Source organism: Galeopterus variegatus, unplaced genomic scaffold, assembly GCF_000696425.1.
Source record: "Galeopterus variegatus unplaced genomic scaffold, G_variegatus-3.0.2 Scaffold3228, whole genome shotgun sequence".
In the NCBI taxonomy this organism is placed as follows: domain Eukaryota; kingdom Metazoa; phylum Chordata; class Mammalia; order Dermoptera; family Cynocephalidae; genus Galeopterus; species Galeopterus variegatus.
In genome coordinates this window covers 204,772-227,659 of record NW_007729339.1, presented here as the reverse complement: position 1 = coordinate 227,659, position 22,888 = coordinate 204,772, and the positions used below count along the sequence as shown (strand labels likewise).

General features: G+C 37.2%; 2 pseudogenes; both read left to right on the top strand.

Moving 5' to 3' along the window:
• The first annotated feature begins 21,201 nt into the window (after window positions 1-21,201).
• LOC103600108 lies at window positions 21,202-22,423 on the top strand (annotated as a pseudogene).
• On the top strand, window positions 21,617-22,153 carry LOC103600106 (annotated as a pseudogene).
• Window positions 22,424-22,888: the final 465 nt, after the last annotated feature.

The following is a 22,888-nucleotide window of genomic DNA, read 5'->3' as shown; positions in this document are numbered from 1 at the left end:
TTCTTGGCAAGGCTAAATTTGCCCTTTGCCTTGACAATTCTACACTCTGCCCTGAGGAAGACACACGTATGAGCCCTGGGGTATGGGGTGGGGTTGAGGGCCCTTCCTGGATCCTGAGAGTTACCATAAACTTGCATTCCTGGAGTACAGTCTCTCAGTGGTTCTGTCTGGTATCAGTGGGCTCTCACCAATGAAAAGAGATACTGTGGAGGAATAGGACCCAGATGGAGAATCAGTAGACATGAATTCTCATTCTCGATCTTCCAGTTATTCACTCTGAGCAAGCCTTTTAGCCTAGATGTGCTTCATTTTTCTCTGTGACCCCTAAGTTCTAATATTTTGATTCTATCTTTGTACCAACAGAACTTTTGTGACTTGTAGTCTCTATGACATACCAATGATGATGAACACTGAGAATTCCAGAAGGTTAAGGAGAAGGCGCTGACTGGGCTGAGCTTATCCTGTAATAATGGGGAGCACAAGACTGGCATTCTGACCAGCAGGTCAACAAAAAAGGAACTGAGCTGGTTGTATAATAGGCAGTTAAGCCAAAATCATACGGGCAGAGGGTGAAAAAATGCTGATTCAAGTAGTAGTCAAGCAACATTTATGCCCAGATTTTAAAATTGTTGAGTCTGTGGTCAAGTAAATGGACCACTTTTTAGAATCTTCTTTCTCAGTTGTGGAGTGGTAAGTGTTGGGGAATTGAGCTTCCAAACGATTTTGTAAGAATCTCAAGCCGTTCTTCCACTGACACTGAATCTAAACACACAAAGTAAAGCAGAAAATTGAAATTACCTGAATACTGATATAAAAATCGCTTTTATTTCAACAGTCTATTTTACCAAAAATATATAGAGATGTCCTAGCTCATTTTTTAACATTACTTGCTAATTGCAAGGAGTAAAATGAACCTTAATGAACAGAGTCACAGGTCATGGCTACTCATAAAGCAGGACTAGAAAGTGTTTATTCAGGGTTTTCAGAAAGTTTCATTGATAGGTTCAGTACTATTAATTGTACCTTCACAATGAACAAAATTACCACCAAATTAACCAGAAATTGTGGTTGTAAAGAAACACTACCAGAATAGTATATTTCTTCTGTCAAAGTATCATTTTTAAAATGTTTAATGTATATGGACAGGTATGCATCACTCAGGATGACTCATAAAAAAATAACAACAACAACAACAACAACCAGAAAATAACAAGTGTTGCTGAGGTTGTGGAGAAATTGAAAACCTCATGCATTGCTACTGGGAATGTAAAATGGTGCAGCTGTTGTGGAAATGTTTGGTAGTTTCTCAAAAAGTTAAACATAGACTTACTACATGACACAACAATTCTACTCCTAGGTATATAGCCAAAAGAAGTGAAAGCAGGAACTTGAACAGAAATTTGTACACCAATGTTCATAACAGCATCATTCACAATAGCCAAAAATTGGAAACAACCCAAATGTCCATTGACAAATGAACAGATAAACAAAACATGAAATATACATGCAGTGGAATATGATTCAGCCTTAAATAGGAAGGAAATTCTGACACATGTTTCAACATGGATGAATCTTGAAGACATTATGCTAAGTTAAATAAGCCAGAAATGAAAAGAGAAAAGTTGTACAATTCCACTTACATGAAGTACCTAGAATAGTCAAATTCATGGAGACAGAAAGTAGGATGTTGGTTGCCAGGGACTGGGGGAAGAAAAGATGGGGAGTTATTATTTAATGGGTATAGAGTTTCAGTTTGGGAGGGTGAAAAAGTTCTGGAAATGGATAGCGGTGATGGTTGTACAACAACGTGAATGTACTTAGTGCCTCTAAATTGTACACTCAAAAATGGTGACAATGGGAAATGTTATGTATACAGTACCACAATTTGTGTATATATGTGAGTGTGTATGTGTGTTTGTGTGCATAGACAACACACACAAGCCCTGACCTTATAAGGCAAGTGGTCTGTCTTCCCTGGTGTGAAAGAAATGTCATTGTCTTTTCCTCCAAGCCTTCCTTTCAAGAGAGAGGAAAATTACCAGCAATAGGGGGGACTGGCACTAGCTTAGAGCCAGGTTCACTTGCCCTTGGTTTAAAGAACATTTATAGATAAAATGGCCAATCTAAAGTTAGAAAAACAAAACAAACAAACAAAAAACTATGTGGGGGCAGGGGAGACAGGTTTAAAAAAGAAGAAAAAGAAAATCTTATGAAACTTCAGAGCACTAGATTTGTGGTCAAATGGAACAAGTTTCTTTTTTACTTGGTACATAAATTTGTCCTAAGCAATGCACTCAAACGGTAAATTCCCAAGCAGCAGTGCTGGTTTTAGAGTCATTTGTCAAATTAATCATGATGTATTTTCTTGCCATTTTCTTGCCCTGAATAGCATCAGCTGGAATATGTTACATTCCATCCTAGGAAAGGAATTCAAGTGAACAATTCTCAACAAACAATTGTTAAGTCTACGGAAGAGTGAAAACCTCCAAGTCCTTTCATTACTATTCATAACCTTTTTCCGTGATTTTCCAGTTGAAGAGATACAGTCAAATAGGAGAATGAGGATTGAAATCTTCTACAAAGTTTTGAAACCAACACAGTGTTGGCGTTAGGGGAGACCAAGATTCTAATCAGAAGGCATTGCTAGGTTTCATACAAGATAATCACTTAGGGAGAAAGAAAAAGATATTCAGTCACACCTGATAAATATTTGAGACAAACTTAAAGAGTCCAAACACTTAACTCAGTTTTTTCCCCCAATACTGTACATGAAATAAGTGGATCACCTAATAATGAAATTTTAGCATTCAGCCATGTAATATTTGACAAAGTAAAGCACTTAACACCCAAAGCTGCAAAAGTGTAGTGAATTGTAAAATTAGATACCTACTTGAGGATGACACTATTTGTAAATGTAAAATTTTGGAATTCTGAAATGTTATGCTCATTTAGTTCATTTGAAATAAAACACGCCAATATTCTATTTGCCTCAACGAGATTGATGTAGCCACCTTAGCCATGAATGTCAACAGGAAAAAAAACAAATTTGGATATAAACTATTTTTCTAGTTTCTGAATGTTATCAGCAATGAGTTCTTCTCTCCCTCTTCCAAATCTGGGCCTAATATTAGTGGGATGGGGGACATATGCATCTGTACATGAAAAGTAGAAAGCTGGGAGTTTTCTGGATTTAAAAAACATTCCCCATGGAATATACAATCAATTGAAGCAATATTTTTTTAAATGTTTTTTTCTTAGTTATGTTAATTTCCTCTATTTTTCTCTTGTTCTAATTTGAGTACATAGTCTATTGAAAAAAAAGTACTTCTATTGAAAAAAAGTATCTAGGTTTTTGGTACTAGTCTAGAATCTAGACATCCTTTATATTATGTAAATAGAATTACTAGAATTTAACCTAAATGACTACTCAATGCAATAGATTAAAGGTTAATGAATCCACCCGGGAGACAAGTAAGCACAAGGGCAAAGCAGTTTGGCATTCTAACTGCTGCATTTTGGGTTCATGCAAACATGGGGAGACTAGAAAAGACTGAATTTGTGGACAAAAATCGCTAGTCACCCAAGGCCAGATTTTTGTCTTGGATTGTTTTGGGAGAACTTTGCCAGCAATTTAGAAAAGATGATAACTTGGACATTTGCCTATAATGCTTATAACCCCTCCCAGCTGGAGCTTATTATTAGCCTTAGAACACTCTTGTTAAGTGGCCCTTTGAGGTCTAGTATCTTTAGACTGACTGAATCTGCTTCAACCCCATTTCATCTAAATTCTAAAAGCTACGTGTGTTCTGATATTACAAATCTGGTGAGTCATATTTGAGTCATGCAAACTAGCAAGCTTTGGGATTTAGTGGAGAACATTTTGAAATAATCCAAAAAGGACATGCTTTTTAATTAAAAAAGGGTGGACTTTTCTCCAGGTGGAAATTGAACCCAAATGGAAATAAGGCCTTGCAAAAATAAAATTATTGAAAAATATCGGTAGAATGATGTCTAGATGTTAAGCCAAATAGTGGCTCCTTCTGTAGCTTAGCCCAATAAGCTCACAAAATCCACTCATAAATATCCATTAACTGATGAACACCTTGGCTTAATGTTCACTAGATACCAAGCGTAGAGTTGGGTGTTAGATCACACTGATGTGTAAGGGGTGTGAAGAGACAGCGCCCCCTGGCCCTGCTAGGAGTTTCATTCTCAGAGATTGCCCAAACCAAACATGGACAACTGCTAGGCTCTACCACAATTTTTCACAAGGAGACTGTGATTGAGAATGTCTGTGACATATTTCATTGCTCTACTCTGTTCGCAGTTGACTGGTCTTACAAAGGAATCTTGCACAATGCAGAGTCAAGCACACTAATGGCACCATGCCTGACTTATAAGTGAACTTATCCCTGTTTTGAAACCCACTGACAGAAGCAAACATTTTGCATCTAGAGACACAGTGACATCACAGCTCAAACATCTATTCCAACAAAGACCATCAATTCGGGGACTGAGACTTATCCACCTATGTAGTTACAGCACCGTCCTTTGCTCAGAACAGGTGCTCAGAAAATCTCATTTTATCTAGAGTGAAAGGAGTGGAAGCTTTCTGCATGAGGACATACACAGTATGCTCAGATGTAACCACAGTGCAGTGATTCATGTAATTTAAAGTTAATTTTGCCACTGTGTATAAACACAGACTGCCTGAGGTATTTCCATTCCATTTAGTTTGGAAGTCACTCAAGGCAGAGTTCAGAATTTAAAATTTGGACACTATCTTGGATATTGGTGATGGGCCATGAAAAATAAATTAGGTCTTTTAAATAGTAAGTATAAAAATACTCAGGAATTGTCCAGAGGAAAAAAGGAAAAGAAAATTTTTCTAATAAGTTTTTCTGTAATCAATTGAATCATTTTAGAATTCAGACAATATAACAGACTTAGAATTTTATCATAGGGCTGGCCCGGTGGCGCTCTGCTACAGTGTGCCGCTTGGGAGTGTGGCGGCGCTCCTGCCGAGGGTTTGGATCCCACATACAGACCGGCCACTCACTGGCTGAGCGAGGTGCGGGCGCAACACCGAGGGTTGCGATCCCGTTGCCGGTCCCGGTCCGGTACGGGCGCGACACTGAGGGTTGTGATCCGTTGCCGGTCACGAAAAAAGACAAAAAGGAAAAAAAAACACAGAATTTTATCATAAAAATAAAACTGCCAAAATAATAATATAAATTAAATGTAGAATACTTCGTTTTTGTGAATTTGTTTTTTTAAAGAAAATACAGACTACCAATTTATCCCTCAACAATCTTCCAACAGCTCAAAATTTTAAAATAATATATGCTATTTAAAAATTATTAGGAATCCATCATATTGGCAACATCTAGGATTTCACGTATTCAGGATTTTGATTTGGTAGAAAGCAAATTCTATAAACTCCCTATTAAAATTAGGTATTTGGGGAATTAGGCATTTTGGGATATGAGCAGCAATTTTCTTCTAATTGGAGGGAAAATGTTGTCTAAATAAGAATAAATAATAAATTTTTATCAGCTGACTTATTCTCTTAGCATAAGTCACCAACAAAAGAACTCTCAGGAAGGGAGACAAAAACCATCTTCCCATTCACAGATTCTCCGCTTTGGAGGATTTAGAGAAACTGATAGGAAGAATTGTTCTCTAGCTCTTTTAAGGTTTGTTACTGCTGGCTTCATTGTCTGCACAAGGCCACTGATTCCACTCTTAGAGGCACACAGTGCCATACCAGGGCTTTGTAGCTACCCAGGCTCTGCGTGTGTGTGCACGTGCACTACTTCTCTCTCTGGTAAACGAATGATAGCCTTTCCAGGTATCTTGCTTTCCTCTGGAAGACAGAGCACTTCTCGCCCAGGTAGAAAACCCAAACAGAGATTAGATGCGGGGGGCTGCGCAGAGAGGGGACAAGGATATAGTTCATGTTAGTGATCCGCCCCCTTCCTAGCTTTTTTTTTTCTGTTTTGTTTTTTGTATTTTGGGGGGTTTTGTTTTTGTATTTTGTTTTTGCTTATTTCAGATATCATTGATAAACATCTCAATATCCATTTACCATAGTATGAACTATGATAAGTACAGAATGACTATTATAAGAATAGAAGGTAACAAGACTTTTAATTGGTACAGAAACCTATATTGAGCATCTATTATATGCAACCCTCCATACAAAGTTATACAAGGAGATACAATATTAATAAAGCATAATCCCTTCTGCTGAATTTACAGTCTACATAAATGAGATCAACTCACAGGTAATTTGGTGTTTCAGTCATATTGATTTGTCAAATAATCTTTTGTGGCTGAGCACGTGGTCATAAAGACTATGAAAACAACAAATCCCCCTTCCACCAAAGCAAATTAAATAACAAAGACCCAAATTAGATCATTTACCATTTTCTGTTTTAAATGTATTTCATAAGGACATTTGCTTACCAGAATAAGTTTTTGTTCTATAAACATTAAAGTCATATGACACTTTCCTTTATTTCTTTTTAATATGGTTCAATGAAATTATTTGGATTAAGTACCTTGATATGTTATTTTTTAGCACTGTGAAAACTTTTAAAAACACAATTATCCTAATAGCAATGGACAATAGGATTATTTAATAGTTTATAAAAGTTAGATATGCTCATAGTTAGAACAAAAAGGTGACTAAAATTAATAAATCTCATGAAATACCAGTGTACTCTAGGAAACACTTTAAAAAATCCTCTGTGAGCAGAGGATTAAAACAAACTTTAAACATATTTTTCCCCAAAGATCAGAGTCAAAAAAATTTTTTACCTTTAAAGTTTACTTATTTAAGAAGAAACAAAATCTGGAAATGTAACTTGGCTCATATGATGAAATAGTATTGACTATACGCAAAGAATTTTTAAAATCCGTTAACTCCTGAATAGTGAAATTAGAAATGCAGTATAGACTAGATGGAAAAAAGAAACTATCTGATCGATTTATGGGAATAAATTCCAAGTCCTTTGAAGAATTAAAACCATCCTCTGTAATGGCAAATACATAATAAGTTCTCAATAAACACTGGGTGCAATTGGGAGAAAACAGTACATTTTGGACTAGAGAATAAAAACATCTCTGGACTTAGCTTATTATGGCCAGGCTTTCACTGGACCTCACACCTGACCTCAGTTCTAGGTAAGAATCACCCCATCTCTGATGTGGCTTATAGTATGGAAATTAGAGTGAGTAAGCTCCTTTTAACCTTCTACTAACCTCTCCCTGCCCCCACAATTTTATACTCAAATGAGTACTTAGTTCAATAAAAATAAAAATTAAAAAATGGCCATTTTGGAGCAAAAAAAGAAATTCAGGCAGCCAGTTTTTGAATTGAATTGCCTGGTCAATATAGTCAAATGGTCACTCTGTTAGCCTGTGTGCAGACCCAGCCCACAAGAGGCGACTAACTTCTGAAGGTTGGGAGTTGGGAAATGAGTTTTGAAAGCAAGAATCATACTGACCTCTTAGCACCTGGGCTCTTTTCTTTTCTTACCCTGTTCCTCCCTCAATTGAGGCACAAACCTTTCAGCTGTTATTTGGTGAATGCGTCACGAAATAATCTTTCTTTAAGGAAAACTAAAACAACAATAAAAATATCAATGTTTAACACATGGCTATGGAGTAAAATAATATACAAGGTATGTTTACATATATTCTACCTTTATCATAAATGATTTCCTTTATCCAGTTGTATCTCCAGTACATCAACTTTAGAAGCATTATTTTTATGTGAAGCTTTGTAACACTCATGGCTGAACTTGACAAAATTAGATTTCCTTTTGTTAGGTGTATTCTCCAGGGTTCTCCATAAAAACAGGATCAATATTGAAAGAGATTTATTATAAGGGATTGACTCACATGATTATGGAGGTTGAGAAGTCCCAAGGTCAGCAGTCAGCAAGCTGGAGACCTAGGAGAGGTGATAGTGTAGTTCCAGCTCTCCCAAGAAGAGCTGATGTTTCAGCTTGAGTCCAAAGGCAAAAATACCCTGATGTCTCAGCTCAGAGGCAGGAGGAATTACCTCATATCTGACGGAAGTTCAATCTTTTTGTTCTAGTCAGGCCTTCAGTTGATTGGATGAGGCCCACATACATTAGGGAGGGCATCTGTCTTGCTCAGTCTACAAATTCATTGTTCATCTTATCTAGACACATCCTCACAGACACACCCAGAATAATGCTTGACCAAATACCTGGGCACCCTGTGCCAGTCAAATTGACACATAAAATTAACGATATACCAGGTGAGAATCAATTACATGGTTAAATGATTGCTGATTAATTTACATGCAAAGAATTATGTTTATATCACAAGTTCAAATATTTGGCCATAGAACATTTAAAGACCCGATTAGTCATTTTAAGGAAAAATTAGTCAGCCTTAGCAATATTAAATGCAAAGCTATTGTTTGAATAAAAGCTATTCTGAAAATACTAGCCACCAGTTCATTAACTCATCTAACTATGCATGTGTTCAGCAAACTTCACTTAAGTATCTACTATATGCCAGGCATTGTGCCAGGCACAAGGCATCCAGATACCAAAGGAGAGAAACCTGGCTCCTGTTGGCTAGGAACTCACTCTCTGGTTGGGTGAGATGCCAAAAAAATAGATTAGGAAATGAAGTGTTAACGGTAAGATGACCACATATCCTATTAGCCTAGAGTAGTCCCCTTTTATACCTGTTGTCCCAATCTACTAGTTAATAGCTCCCTATCATTTCTAAAAATGTCCGAATTTGGGCAATAAATTATACAGCCACCTAGTTATAGGTGATGTGAGAGAAGTTTCTATAAGTACAGTAGGGATGTCCATGGAGGGAGAGGCTACCTGTTGGAGGATGGGGAAGGAAAGCCCTCAATCCTGGAGTTGATCCTGATAAATGGAGGTGGTGTTTATAGGGCAGGGGAAGAAAGGGAAGGGACCATTGTAAAAGAATGGAGCCCTGCACATAAGGGCAAAGAGGTAGAGCTCAGTAGTGGGTGCAGAACAACTGTAAATATATTGACATGCCTGGGGCTGTAGGTGTGATGGGGTTGGAGAACGCAGTAGGCCCAGTGGTTTGCAGGCACCAGATCTGAAAGTCTCACTCTGTTATGCTAAAAGTTTGAACGCCTCCTGCTGGTGATGATGACACACTGGCAGGGTAACAGCAGATAATAGTCTAGGTTAGATTTGTGATTTAGGAAAATAAATATGTCTGTTAAAACTTGACTTCCTGAGTATACTAATTTGAACCAACTTTTTAAAAATTAGGTAAATAGAATTATTGGCATCATCACCTTCACTATCATAATATCAGAGTTTTCTTTTGAATGATTATTAAGTTCTAGGCTTTAGACTAAGCAGGTTACATACATGGCCTCAATTAACCCTCACAACAACCTTTCAAGTTAAGTATGAGATCTGGTTCTCCATGCCAAGTTACTTTTGCAGGGAGAAAAAAAGAAGAAATGTTCGACCTTTAAAAATACACAAACAGTAATTTTAACTGAGCACATTTAATAATGCTTCCCCAAAGATTCTGATTTTCTCACTGGTCATTCACTTCTCCCAGCTTTATGTAAGGCGTTTCTCAGACAGCTACCACCTGTCTGTTGCCATGTGAGGTCAGTCCACTATCCTGAGAGTACATTCCATGAAGTCCCATGCTTCTTCAGGGACTATTTATTTTTTAATTTTAGATGAAATCATGACTAGAGAATTCCACTTAATAACTCAGGATCCCACAGATAAATAAGCAGTGAAAGTTATCCAAAGAGTCCAAATGAAGATTCAGTTGAAAAAGACCGAGATACCCAATAGATACTTGCTCTCTCAATGGGTGCTCAGAACAACATAGTGCTAACCCCCCCCCCCCCAAATAAAAAATTGTCTTGGTCCAGAACATCAAACAGTGTGACAGAACTTTGTATACAAGTACCCCTGTAAGGAAATTTTAGAATAATGGAGCTAGGTTAATGTCATTGGTGAGTCTACAGAGCACTAGTGACTTATAAACATTTTATTTTATAAACTTAAAAAACTTTTTAATTCAATGATTACATATTTTCCATTAGACTGTTGACTAACTGTTCACATTTATGTAATACAGAAATAGGAGAGGGATATTTTCTCTAACTGCTACTTTTTCTAACCGATTGAAATGCATCTTTTGCTTTTGTCTTTTTTTTGTATGAAAAATTATTTTACTTTAAGCATTATTTAATTAGTCACCATTTTTTAGGAATTGAACTACTGTGTAAATCCAGAGATTTGTAGATGGGGAGGAAGATTTATAAAGATTATATCACTTGGTTAGAAAGTAGCCAGGTCTCTGACTTCAAAGCCCTTAACCACTTAATGGAAACAGATAACTTGAACATCAGAAAGTTATGAAAGTAAAAATTGAAAAGGTAGATAAAATTTAAATAAGATGGGAAAAAGGTCAGAAGTTCTTTATACTTTCAGAAAGCGTGGCTTCTCCAAATCATATGTGAATTCTTGTGATTATTCACTGATCAATACTTACAATTATAATATTTTTAAGGGATGACACAATGATTATTTAACTGAACCTCCTCACTTTCCAACTGGAGTTACCTGAGGTTGTAAGAAGTCAGTCAGTTAGTTAGAGACAATTCACTAGACTAGTATAAGGTCCTAGAAGAGACAGGAGTTATATTCATGACTGCATTTATTTCATTAATATAATTTATATGCTTTTTTGAAAGATGTGTTATAAGCCTAGGCCTTTTTAGAAAATGTAAATTGTCAAGAGAATAAAGATAACAAAAAACCTTAGCTCCTCAAGAGAAGATAGCAAACAAGATGATAATTCCTCGTGTGGGTGAGTTAATATTCTGAAATATTTATCCCTTTCTATCTCCCCCCCTCTCTCTATTCCCTCTGTTCTCCTCCTGTGTTGTCCATTCAATTAAACTAGGCCATTCTCTTCTTATTGAATCCAGAAAGGGATGTGACAGCAGGACAGAGGAAGAAGAGCCTCTTCTAGGATTCTGAGTTTACAGAGATGAAGACTTAAAGACATCAGAAAAGATTTGCTGTGTAGACCAGGGGTTCTAATAGGGCAGTTTCTTCTCATCCCTTAGGAGACCTTTGAAAACGTGTTGTGTATGAGTGTGGGCTAAGGGGAGGTGTTTCTCACAACTGGGAAACATTATCCCATTACCTACAAATAGAGGGTGGGGCCAGGAATGCTAAATGTTCTTCAATGAGTAGAACAGTCCTGCATAACAAGGAAGCACTGACCCAATTGTTAGGAAAACCCCTGTTAAAACTCACTGGCAAGAAAAGATATAGAAAAATTGGAATCCTTATGCATTGTTGTAGTGCTATGAAAAACAGTATAGCAATTAAACATAATTAAACATAGAATTATCATATGACCCAGCAATTCTACTCCTAGGTATATAGCCAAAAGAATGGAAAGCAGGGTCTTGAACAGATATTTGTACACCAATGTTCACAGCAGCATCATTCACAATAGCCAAAAGGTAGAAACAACCCAAATGTCCATTGACAAGTGAATGGATAAAGAAAACATGAAATATACATAAAATGGAATATGATTCAGCCTTAAATAGGAAGGAAATTCTGACACATGCTTCAACATGGATGAATTTTGAAGACACTGTGCTAAGTGAAATAAGCCAGTAACAAAAGGACAAATATTGTACAATTCCACTATGTGAAGTACCTAGAATAATCAAATTCAGAGAGACAGAGGAGAATGCTGGCTACCAGGGACTGGGGGTAGGAGAGAATGGGGATTTAACATTTAACAGATACAGAGGTTTAGATGAGGAAGATGAAAAAGTTCTGAAGATGGATGGTGGTGATGATCATATAACAATGTGAATGTACTTAATGCTGCTGAACTATACGTGTGAAAATGATTAAAAATGGTAAATTTTGTTGTGTATATTTTATCACAATTAAAAAAAATACACTTACTGGTGGAGGGGACCTGACTTTGAAAGCAAGTCTTTTCTGTTCTTGGTACCAGAAAAGTATTCTTCAGGCTGGAAAGAGAAACAGGGCAGGCAAGCGCGAGAGGCAGACAGTGATGCATTCCTGAGAAAGGGCTCTTGGGGAACGGGCAAAAACTTAAGATAGAGGGAACTTGGACATCACTTCCTGGATAAAGCCCTGAGAATGGCAAGAATTCTGAAGAGGAAAAAATATGGCTATGTGTATGTCTTGGCCATTCGGGTCTTAAAGAGCCTCACAAAATCCCCAGCCCGGGGTGGGGGGTGGGGGAGTAGAACTACTGCTGTGTGCCCAAGAGTGGTGAGAAAGTGGTGGAGAGAGGCACGGGAAGCAAAGGGCAGGGAGATGGAGCTGAAGGGGCCCTCATGAGGATTAAATTTGTGGCCAGGGACAGTCCAGGTTGATGGGCAACTCAGTGTCCACTGAGTGGAGACAACATGCAGAACCAATGAACCTCCCAATGTCTTGGTTCCGTGTGAGCCACCCCAGACTTCATATGTGACACCATGGATGGGGAAAGTTTCTCAATTGACTGAATGAGGGCTTGACATAGAACTTAAATTGCATCATAAAGTTAAGATTCTTGCACACTGAGTCCAAACTAATATAAGAAGCCATCATTACTGTCTTTCCAGCTCTCTGAAGGCTACTTAGACACTTGGAATCTTCATAATAATAACATTCCATGGTAATTACTTTCACTTGGATGATAATTTTCATTATTAGTGACTTCAATTAGTATCACTGGGTGATGTTTATCTGTTGGTTCTTTATTTTACCAGGAAGAGAAGGAAGAAATTGGCTACCCAATCTTTGAGAATGTGAAGTTGAAAATGGCAGTGCTGCATGTTAAGTTAGAGGAGTTTGTTCAAATGAACCGGTAGATAGAAGGTGGAAGTTTGGGACACTGTCTCTTCCAGCCAAGTTCTCTCCAGCAAGAGGAATGAAAATTGTAGTTCATTGTCTGTTACTCTCTTATGTCCTGTACCTTATTGCAGCTTCCATAATGAAGAGACCCTCCTGTAATGAACTGCTGAGTAACTGACTGCCTGAAACACGTGTGTAGTCTGAAATTTGAGCTTCTTATAAAGGTGTGACATATAGTGTTCTTAGAAAAAGGGGAAAAAAAATCCACTCCACCAGCAACAGAAAAATTTCCCTCCCACCTTCTTCTCTTTCCTATTAGGTAAATGCATTTTCTTCTGTCTTTCCCAAAATGTCTTGGAATGGGGGTGCATTAATACAGCCCAACCCTATGCAGAGCTGGGTTACTTGCCTCTCCCAAAGCAGCACAGCCCGTACCCAAGCAGTTTTCAGTTGTAGGTGACTATTTTCTATTTGGGAGTGGAGGAAGGAAAGTGAGTTGAATGAATATGATTGAGCACCTGGTGAGAGATATTTGAGCCCATGGTCTTGTTTTTGTTTTTCTTTAAAGAAATGATGCTAAAGGCAACTGGGTTTTAACTGAGTTTGGTTTCCCCAAACACCTGGATTTTAGTTTCCGAAAATTTAAACTAATTGGAAACAAATAATTCCCACTTAATATAGCTTTCACCTGCTGATATCAAGTTAACATGATTACCCCCAGTGCTAATTTGAAGTTCTAAATATAGTCTCATGTAATAGGTGGCTCAGGTAGAATCCCATCTCCTCATTTTACTAATTCTACTGTAGATAAATGTTCCCTAGGCTATTCAGACAAATCCTTGTAATCCTGGGAATGCGGTCCTTAAGTAACTAACCTCCTGTTGGAAAAAAATACCAGTCCTGGTCTTCATCACTTTTTTGTTCTCTACTAAGCCCAGGTTTGGGTAGTTTCCAGTTTTCTAGTGTCTAGGGACTTCATCTGCCTATAAGACTTCTGAATTTTCTTGTTTTCCTCACATTTCCATTGAGGACCATCTCACAGTTTTACCTCTCCCTTCTGGCTTGCTCTTGCTTGCTCTCTTCTCTCTCTCTTCCCCCCATTCACCAGGGGAATTAAAGGTATGTGCTCTGCAGTCTCAGTAACATTGGCTTTTAAGTGAGAACACAGTATGAAATAATAAATGAGATTTTAAACAATGTTTGAAGTGGGTGTGAGCCATGTTGTATATTTCAAGACTGATATTCTTGCAGAAGCCATTGTGGAAGATGACGAAAGGCAAATGAATCACAGATGAGGGTGAAACAAAAACAAATGAAATAAAGAAAATGAACAGACACAGACTTTAGAAATGATTTTCTATTCCTAATTAGGCTTGATACCACCATGTTTGGTTACTGGTATGATTTCATTCATGTCTTTTGACCTGCTTTAAAAAGGAAACAAATTGTTTCAAGAGATCCACATTTAAATTTCCACGTGTGGCACAATTACTCCACAGTAAGAGTCTACTAGCCATTCTACTGACAGTGGTCTTCTCCATATACTGGGTGCTTCCCTGATCTCATTTCATTACTTATGACAATATGACACTCACTTCCACAGCTTTCTACATTGCTACATTTCTGAACTCAGCCTGTAAGATAAAATGAGTAGATAAAGGAACTACAATACACAGTGGGGAAACCTACTATTACCCAGTTTGCTACTCAAGGTATGCATGACTACTGTAAACCAGAATGGTACCCAAAACAACAAAGATATGAAATGAATGAATAATTATCCAAATGTTTAATGAGACATTGGTTTGTTTTCGTAATTTTAAGTTGAATATACCCAGCTTGATGAAAGATTTGAAAAACTTAGTATACTTCTTTATTAAAATCAAAAGGACAACCAGTTAAGTTTTTTTTAAAAAAACAACTAACTTTAGGGAAGTGGATATTTGCCTTGGCACCAAGTTATCACCCCACTTATGAGTAGCAAATTGATCAAGGGAAAATATTTCTTAATAGTGAAGACAGCTGTAGTTGCCATTACTTTAATTCAAAAATCAAACTTGGCATCATTAATGGTGGGGCAACCAGGCTTAATGTGCTTCTGATGTCATGTGCTATAAAGTAGACAGCCTCACCTATAGAGTACTCTTTGAAATGTGAAACCTGACTCTAATCAAGACTTTAGATGTACAGGCTATACAGAAGATAGAACAAGTTAAACCACATGAAGAAATCAAAAAGTCCAGAATTGGGACATTCATTAGACAACTGGCCTAGCCTCTTTAAAACGTCAACAGGATGGGAAAAGGGGTGAGGTGGAGGACTGTGCTATACTAGATTTAGAAAGGCTGAAAATGTAACAATTGTAACATATACTCCTTAATTGTATTATAAATTGGAAAAAAAAACCTATAAAACCAAGGTAATAATTTGAATATGAACTAGTTATTACATTAAATTACAAAATTACTATCAATTTATTAAATGGGATATATTAGAATTTGGTTATGTGAGGTGTCCTCATTTTTTGGAGATGTATACCAAAGGGCTTGTGTGTGACTGACTTTAAAATGGTCCAGTAACAAAAAAATACAGGTAGATGAAGCAAAGATGGTAAAATGATAAATTAATGATTAAAGGTATTGGATTACGGGTGTTCATTGTATTATTTTTCTCTACTTCTCTGCATGTTTGAACTTTTTTATGATAAAAAGTTTTTTAAAAACTTACCTTTATTAGTTAATAATGTCTGAAAATCAGATATTTCAACACTGATTAGTTTCTCTCCATCCATTTGGACCATATCAAACTACCAAACTCACCCAAACAATTAAAAATAAGATACTAATTTTTTTAATGTAAGTAGAACCTGCAGCCCTCATATGAAAAGTCATGTACTAGCAACAACAGCAACAAGAAAAAGGCAAAAATTTAAACTAAAACCACACCAATTTCCCTTTATCTTTATCTCATGAGGGAAAAACAAAAACTTCAAGTGGTAACAGTGCCTGGTTTTTATGTAGGTTAAAATCAATATAAATTGATTACTTGCTAATCTTATCATTGAATGATTTTTAATTGGATGATTTAAAAATGAAAACAATCCTGCTAATCACAAATTGTCTGTGGTAATCAACTTTTCCATGTGAGTTAGTTGAAGCACAGGGAGTACCTGTTAGTAAAGAAAGCTCGACTTAGGCAATTGCCCACAATTTGTAAATAGTTGTGTGTTAGCAAATTAATCAAATAATTTACTCCTCACATTTATTTTTAACTAGCCTACTTTCCTATCTGAATGTATGCATAGAATATGTCAGTTAAATAAAACATTTACATTTTGTTGTATACATTTGACTTAACTTGTCCTGATTTGGTGGCTGGTGATGATTTAGAAAATTGCTGAAATTCATTTCCTGTCATAATAAAGTGATTATCGGTTGGGCATAATGGAAATGGCACAGGACTGGGAATTATGAAACTTGGATGACAGGCCATGCTTACGTGCTTATATACTAAGCAAATATCTGTTTGACTTTGGTCAAGTCTTTAGTCTCCTTAAGCTTTAGTATCCTTATTTAAATATATCCATATTTAGAATAAACACTCCTCACTTGGGTTGAAGGATCATGAGTCCCCTGAAATGAAAATATTTCATATGTATTAGCATAGAGGCATTTTTCTGAGGACAGGTATGGTAGTTCACAAATCTTTGCAGCAACTCCCACCTAAAGGTATTGTCTATTATATCTCTATTTTTTGTATCTATTCTTGTTTTTCTAGATCACCTTTCACATTTCACACACGCCATTTAAAAATATATCTGATCTTGTCAGACAGCTTCCTGCCTGAAGACAGTAAATGTTTTTGGCTACCTTCTTCCTTTTTCCTTTCTTCTTTATCTTCTCCACCCCGCCTTCCCCTTTGGACCATTTGCAATAGTAGCATCAGAATTTTATTTTGAGAAATCTCCCCTGCTTCCTTCTGGAATCTCAGAGTGGGGTGTCAAAGTCAGGCTTTTATAATTTCCTGAAATATTTTTAAGCTCAGACTAACAGAATGTGTGTCTGGCAGTGACCACACTCCTCTGGAATTTTCTGATGACCAGGTGGCCCACTTCCAGGGTTCCTGTCACTTCTGATTTTCCATTCAGGATCTTCTGGTTAACCAGAATTAGAAGTAGAGTGTTAATCCTCTTCATCACTTCCTCTCCCTTCTGAAAGATGAAATTATCAGGTGGGTTAGTGATTCTTGACCTGGCTGCACATTCAAATCACTTGGGGGCACTTAAAACAAACAAACAAACAAAAAAAAAACAGTGATGGGGCCCCACCCTGAGAGATTCTGCTATAACTAGTATGGGGTGGAGCTTGTCCATCACTTTTTAATTTTAAATTCTGCTGCTATTCTAAAGTTCAGTTACAGCTGAGAACACTAATTGAGGCAAATCATAAATTTATCAGATGTTCTGAATTTAGCAAATGAGACATCTGGCAGATGCCTGTATAGTTGAAGCCCCCACCATTAAGATTTCAAACACTTCTCTAGTCCATTAAGTTTTAACACAGGCAATCTAGTTCTAGTATGTCTAAACAGGTAATGACAACCAGAACCATGATATTACTTTCTGATTGTTGATATTCATCTCAACACAGCTCCAACATCTTTAAACAAGATGAAGCTGGACAGCAGAAGTCCTTTCAAAAGATCAGAAAACATGGTTTGGGACACTCGCTTTTCTGAAATTCCAAATAAAGGTGAACCATGTTGTTCTTGATGGTTTTCCTTATTAGTTAAGAGTATAATTTGACAAAGGAAGTAAATTTAAAATGAGAAAATAAAAGTTTTTCACTTTCTGTAGTCAGTTTTCAGGATGCTAATTCTGTCTTAGTTAAAGGCAGTTGAGATGTCAAATACATTAGAATTTAGAAAGTTCTCTTTTACCACACACGATACAGACCACACATTTGGGTTTTTAAATAAACTCAAGTTCTAATTGTTAATTATTATCACTAAGCATGCAAATTCAATTTTCCATGAGGCTATTTTTCTCCTTTCTCAATAGAAGTGGCCTTGTCTCTGGTTAGTGGCAGAGGTGATTTTGGTGTCATTCTCAGATGTAGGCTGAGCATTGGCTAAACCAGGACATTTAGGAATAAGTGGCAAGTCCATGCTGCAGTCACATGACTTGAAATAAGCATCTCTTTGATGGATCTTGAGGAGGGTATAGCTATATCTTGGCAACCACCAACACATGTTTAAGCAGTTTAGGTGTTGATGGACACCACGGGTGCGCAGGGGAAGTCAGCTTCATGTGACTTAGAGATGACTGTGGAAGACCATAAGGATGTGATTTTCCTGAATGTTCACTCCAGGTATAAAAGGCTTAGAAGTAGAGTGCTTTAAAACTCTAATTGACTCTCAGTTACTTGTGTAGAAGTCCAGAGGTATGGTCTGCAGGTATCTATAGACACATAGGCAACTGAAAGGATAAGCAACATTCTCATGTTGAAACATTGCAACCGTTTTCAATCAAGTAGGCCCTTTTAGAATTACATGTATCTTGTCAATAATTCACTTTTGCAAATGTTTTGTAATGTGGTTTCATGACAAACTCTCAGTAGTGTATTTTTTCACTTTGCAAAGAAAGCACACATAGGAAAATGATGTCAAATAACATCAATGGGTGTGTTTTGAAAGTGCGGACACTAAAGAAGCTAGTGTTGGTTCTCTCTAACTCTAGCTCATGCCATCTTGAGCTAGGATTATAGAAATCTGAAAATGATTCATCAGAAGATGGTGGAATGAAAAAGAATGCCTGACAAAATGAGACAGAGCTAAGGCAGAGTGAAGACAGTTGATATAGTATTTCCTAAATTGGTGGGTTTAACTCAGACTGAGTGTTATTTTAATGTCTTGTTAATTTTACATAGATAGACATAGCTGCACACACAAATATTTCATCACCCACTGCCAAATTTCAACACTGAAAACAATGTATACTTTTATCTGTATTAGGACAAAAATTGTAGGTTCATATATAAGTATATACAGAAATTTTAAAAAATAATCAAGTTACATCTCTGCTCCTACCAAAATTATACAGTCTTTCTAAACAACTCTGTTGACTTCCTGGAGAAAGAGAAAATTTCCACTGCTTCAAATTAAGGTTCTCATAGGAGCAAAGGAATTATTGGTTAAGACTGATTGAAAACAGATCAAGTCTTCCTTCAATTACAAATAAGTACATTCATTTTATAAATGGTTTTATGAGGAAAGCAATCATCCTCAGATCTGAGGTGTACATTATAGATTGCTTTGTTCCACTTCTTTTCTCAGTAATGCAGGAAAAAACATATTAGCACTTGTAATGTTTTTTGTTGTTTTATTTTTGGTTTTGCAAGAAATACAATCAATCTCCTGATTTCATCCAAAAATAGTAGGCGTTCCTACTTTGGGACAGTTCAACTAGGCTTACACAAATACTGGGATCAAAAGAAGAAGACATTTTACCTCTTCACTTGAACTGAGTCAATGTAAATTAATTTAAAATGTCAAACTTGATTTAGATAAAACACACTTGAAAATCAATACTGTTTGGTTAAGAAAGAGGTTAATGAGGAAAATGTAATCCCCACTCAAATGTCATTGGAATGCAAAGCCACATTTATTTGCATGTGTGGTATCTGTAAAAGGTCCAAGGAATTTTGTTTTTGATGTTTTGAATTGTTTATAATGTATTTTTTTTATTCAATCTACTAACAATTCCCAGAAATGATGGAAATCAAAAGATAGAAAAATATAAATGCATTTGGGTTCTAAGAAAATTACCAGTTGCAACATCAGCTCTAGCCACAGTTCATAAAACAGGTGATTATGGGGATAATAAAGAAAAATGTCATTAAATCAGAAAAAAATCCCTTGAATCTTGCCTGTGATAGTGCCTAGAAGTCTGACAATTCCAAATAGTCTGTGCCAAATTTTGCAACAAAATTTCACTAATAATGATGCTTATTTGCAAGTATTTAGTTTAGATTTTCCAGGCTGTGGGACATGAAACACACTGGATAATATCTTTGATGTTGTTATGTTTTATTAAACCATTTCCCAAAGTGTCGAGTAAAACAAATCTATTCTTTTAAAAGCAACCCTGAAAATGTCACCAACTTTTCAATAGACCAGTTTCTCATTTCACTTTTAGATTATTTTCTCACACATTTCAGGTTCAGGAATTGCTTCATTAAGAAAACTGAGTTTCAAAACAACCCTATTTCCCTCTGTGGCTCAGTAGCCAGAGCAGAGCCCAGTATTGGAAAGCCATAGGCCTTCAAATAACAACTAGCCAGGCCCTGGAGGCCAGGGACAACTTGGTAGAAAGTCAGTCATCTTAATGTTCAGGCCTCAAGTTCCCATTTAATATGGAGCTGCTGCACTATTGCTACAAAGTGCTAAAGTGCTAACCTTTATTTAATGATAATCGTTAGAATTACCATTGCTTAACCTTTTATTTCAATGCTTGATCTGTCACTTCAATGTTTCCCCCTACACTTTAAAATATTCAAGAATAAAACAAAATTTAAAATGTTTATTACCTCTCCTAATATTTCTATTTCTGGCAAGTTCTTTCAGATACATAGAATGATACAACAGTTCTACTGTAACTAAATCCCTCTGGAAACCTCTATTCTGCACTAAAGTTTTCAGATGGCAGGACCTGCTGTGAAACAACTCCCCACGCCCCTTCTCGCCTCTTCCAGAGGGAGGAGGAGTGATTGATCTGATTGCTGCATTTGGAAGAAGGAATGGAGCATGCCCAATCTGGTCCTCCCAGGTAGCCCCTTCAGAATCAGTCTGTCCTGTCCCCTCTCTGCAGTGGGGAGGCCTGCGGTGTCCAGCTATGCAAGTTGGGGCTATCAGTTGGGGAAGTATTTGCAAGCACATTGTGGCAACTCTCTTAAATTAGCTCTTATTAGTAATTCAGCTATTTTTAATCTCTGTTGATCTGATTCCTGTCACTGTGAATTAGTACCAAATTCTGGCTAGGATGAGAAGTGTAATTTATTAGACCTCTAAAATCCCAGCCACTAAACAGAAGTAAATTAACTAACACAGAATTAATATATTTTTAAAAATTTTAGCAACAGGTCCATCCTTGATTCCTGCAGCCCTGCTCATATGGTCATCACTCCATGACACAGGCTGAGGAGCTACCTCTATCTGCATCATTGTTGGCATGGTGGTAAGCAGACTAAAAACCAAGGGCATTCTTCCCATAAGCGGCCTAGAGTGATCAGTGAAAATGTTTCGCTATCCACTTGACCCAGAAAACCCCACAAAATCATGCAAATCAAGAGGTTCAAATCATCGTGTTCACTTTAATTATACCCAGGAAACTGCCCAGGCCATCAAGGGTATGCATATCCGAGAAGCCACCAAGAATCTGAAAGATGTCACTTTATAGAAGAAATATATATACAGTTCTGGCATTACAATCGTGGAGTTGGTAAGTATGTCTAGGCCAAACAATGGGGCTGGACACGGGGTCAGTGACCCAAAAAGAGTGCTGAATTTTTGCTGTACATCCTTAAAAATGCAGAGAAATGCTGAATTTATGGGTTTAGATGTAGTTTCAGCTTTCAGCATGAAGGAGGCCAAAATGCAACTTTCTTTGGTTATCCTGAATCCAGGTTCACCTGATACCAGCTGCCTCCACCATGCCACTTAATTTTGACCCCAACCAGATCAAAGTCATGTGCCTGAGGTGCACTGGTGGTGATGTCAGTGCCACATCTGCCCTTGCCCTCAAGATCTGCCCTCTGGGTCTGTCTCCAAAGAAGGTTGGTGATGACATTGCCAAAGCAACTGGTGACTAGGAGGGTCTGAGGATTACAGTGAAACTGACCACTCAGAATGAACAAGCCCAGATTGAAGGGGTACCTTCTGCCTCTGCCGTGATCATCAAAGCCCTCAAGAAACCATCAGGAGACAGAAAGGAATAAAAAAAGCATTAAATACAGTGGAAATATCACTTTTGATGAGATTGTCAACATTGACTGACAGACGCACCACAGATCTATCTTTAGCCAGAGAACTCTCTGGAACCATTAAAGAGATCCTGGGGACTGCCCAGTCTGTGGGCTGCAATGTTGATGACTGCCACCTTCATGACATCATAGATGACATCAACAGTGGTTCAGTGGAATGCCCAGCTAGTTAAGAAGTACAAAGGAAAATATTTTAATAAAGGATCATTTGACAACCAGAAAAAACAAACAAACAAAAAGGGTTTAGATGTAGATTCTCTGGTTATTGATATATTCAGGTGAACAAAGCACCCAAGATGCACCACCACACTTACAGAACTCATGGTTGGATTAACCCACACATGAGCTCTCTGTCACATCGAAATGATCCTTACTGAAAAGGAACAAATTGTTCCTAAGCCAGAAGAGGAGGTTGTACAGAAGAAAAAGATATCCCAGAAGAAAATGAAGAAATAAAAACTAATGGCACATGAATAAATTCAGCATAAAATAAATGCAAATAAAAGTTAAATAAATAAATAAACAGAAACCAAGAGTGATCATTTCCACTCACATTTCATCAGCCAGAGCCAGTCGCATGGTCACAACTGAGTGCCACAGAGTGGGGATGTACTCTTCCTGCAGAGAGGGGTGCCATGTGTTTGTGAGCAATGATACAGTTACCAGAGCCATCAATTCTTTCTGGACAAAAATTAGTTAAGTGACATATATCAGTATTGTCTCTGCTCAGGAAGAATTGATGAGCCAAAGAATCAGCTCCTGAACAATATCTGTTGGTACAGAGCTGTTTAGGCAGCAAGATGGGCAGAGAAAGAGGCCCTATTGTTGCCACTGCAGGAGACATTTGCAATGTCCATCCAGCTCTTGGTTCACACTGAACACAGCAGACTTTCCCAAGTAAGCTGTCATTCAAGCCTTGGGCTGTAAACTGGAAACTTAGTA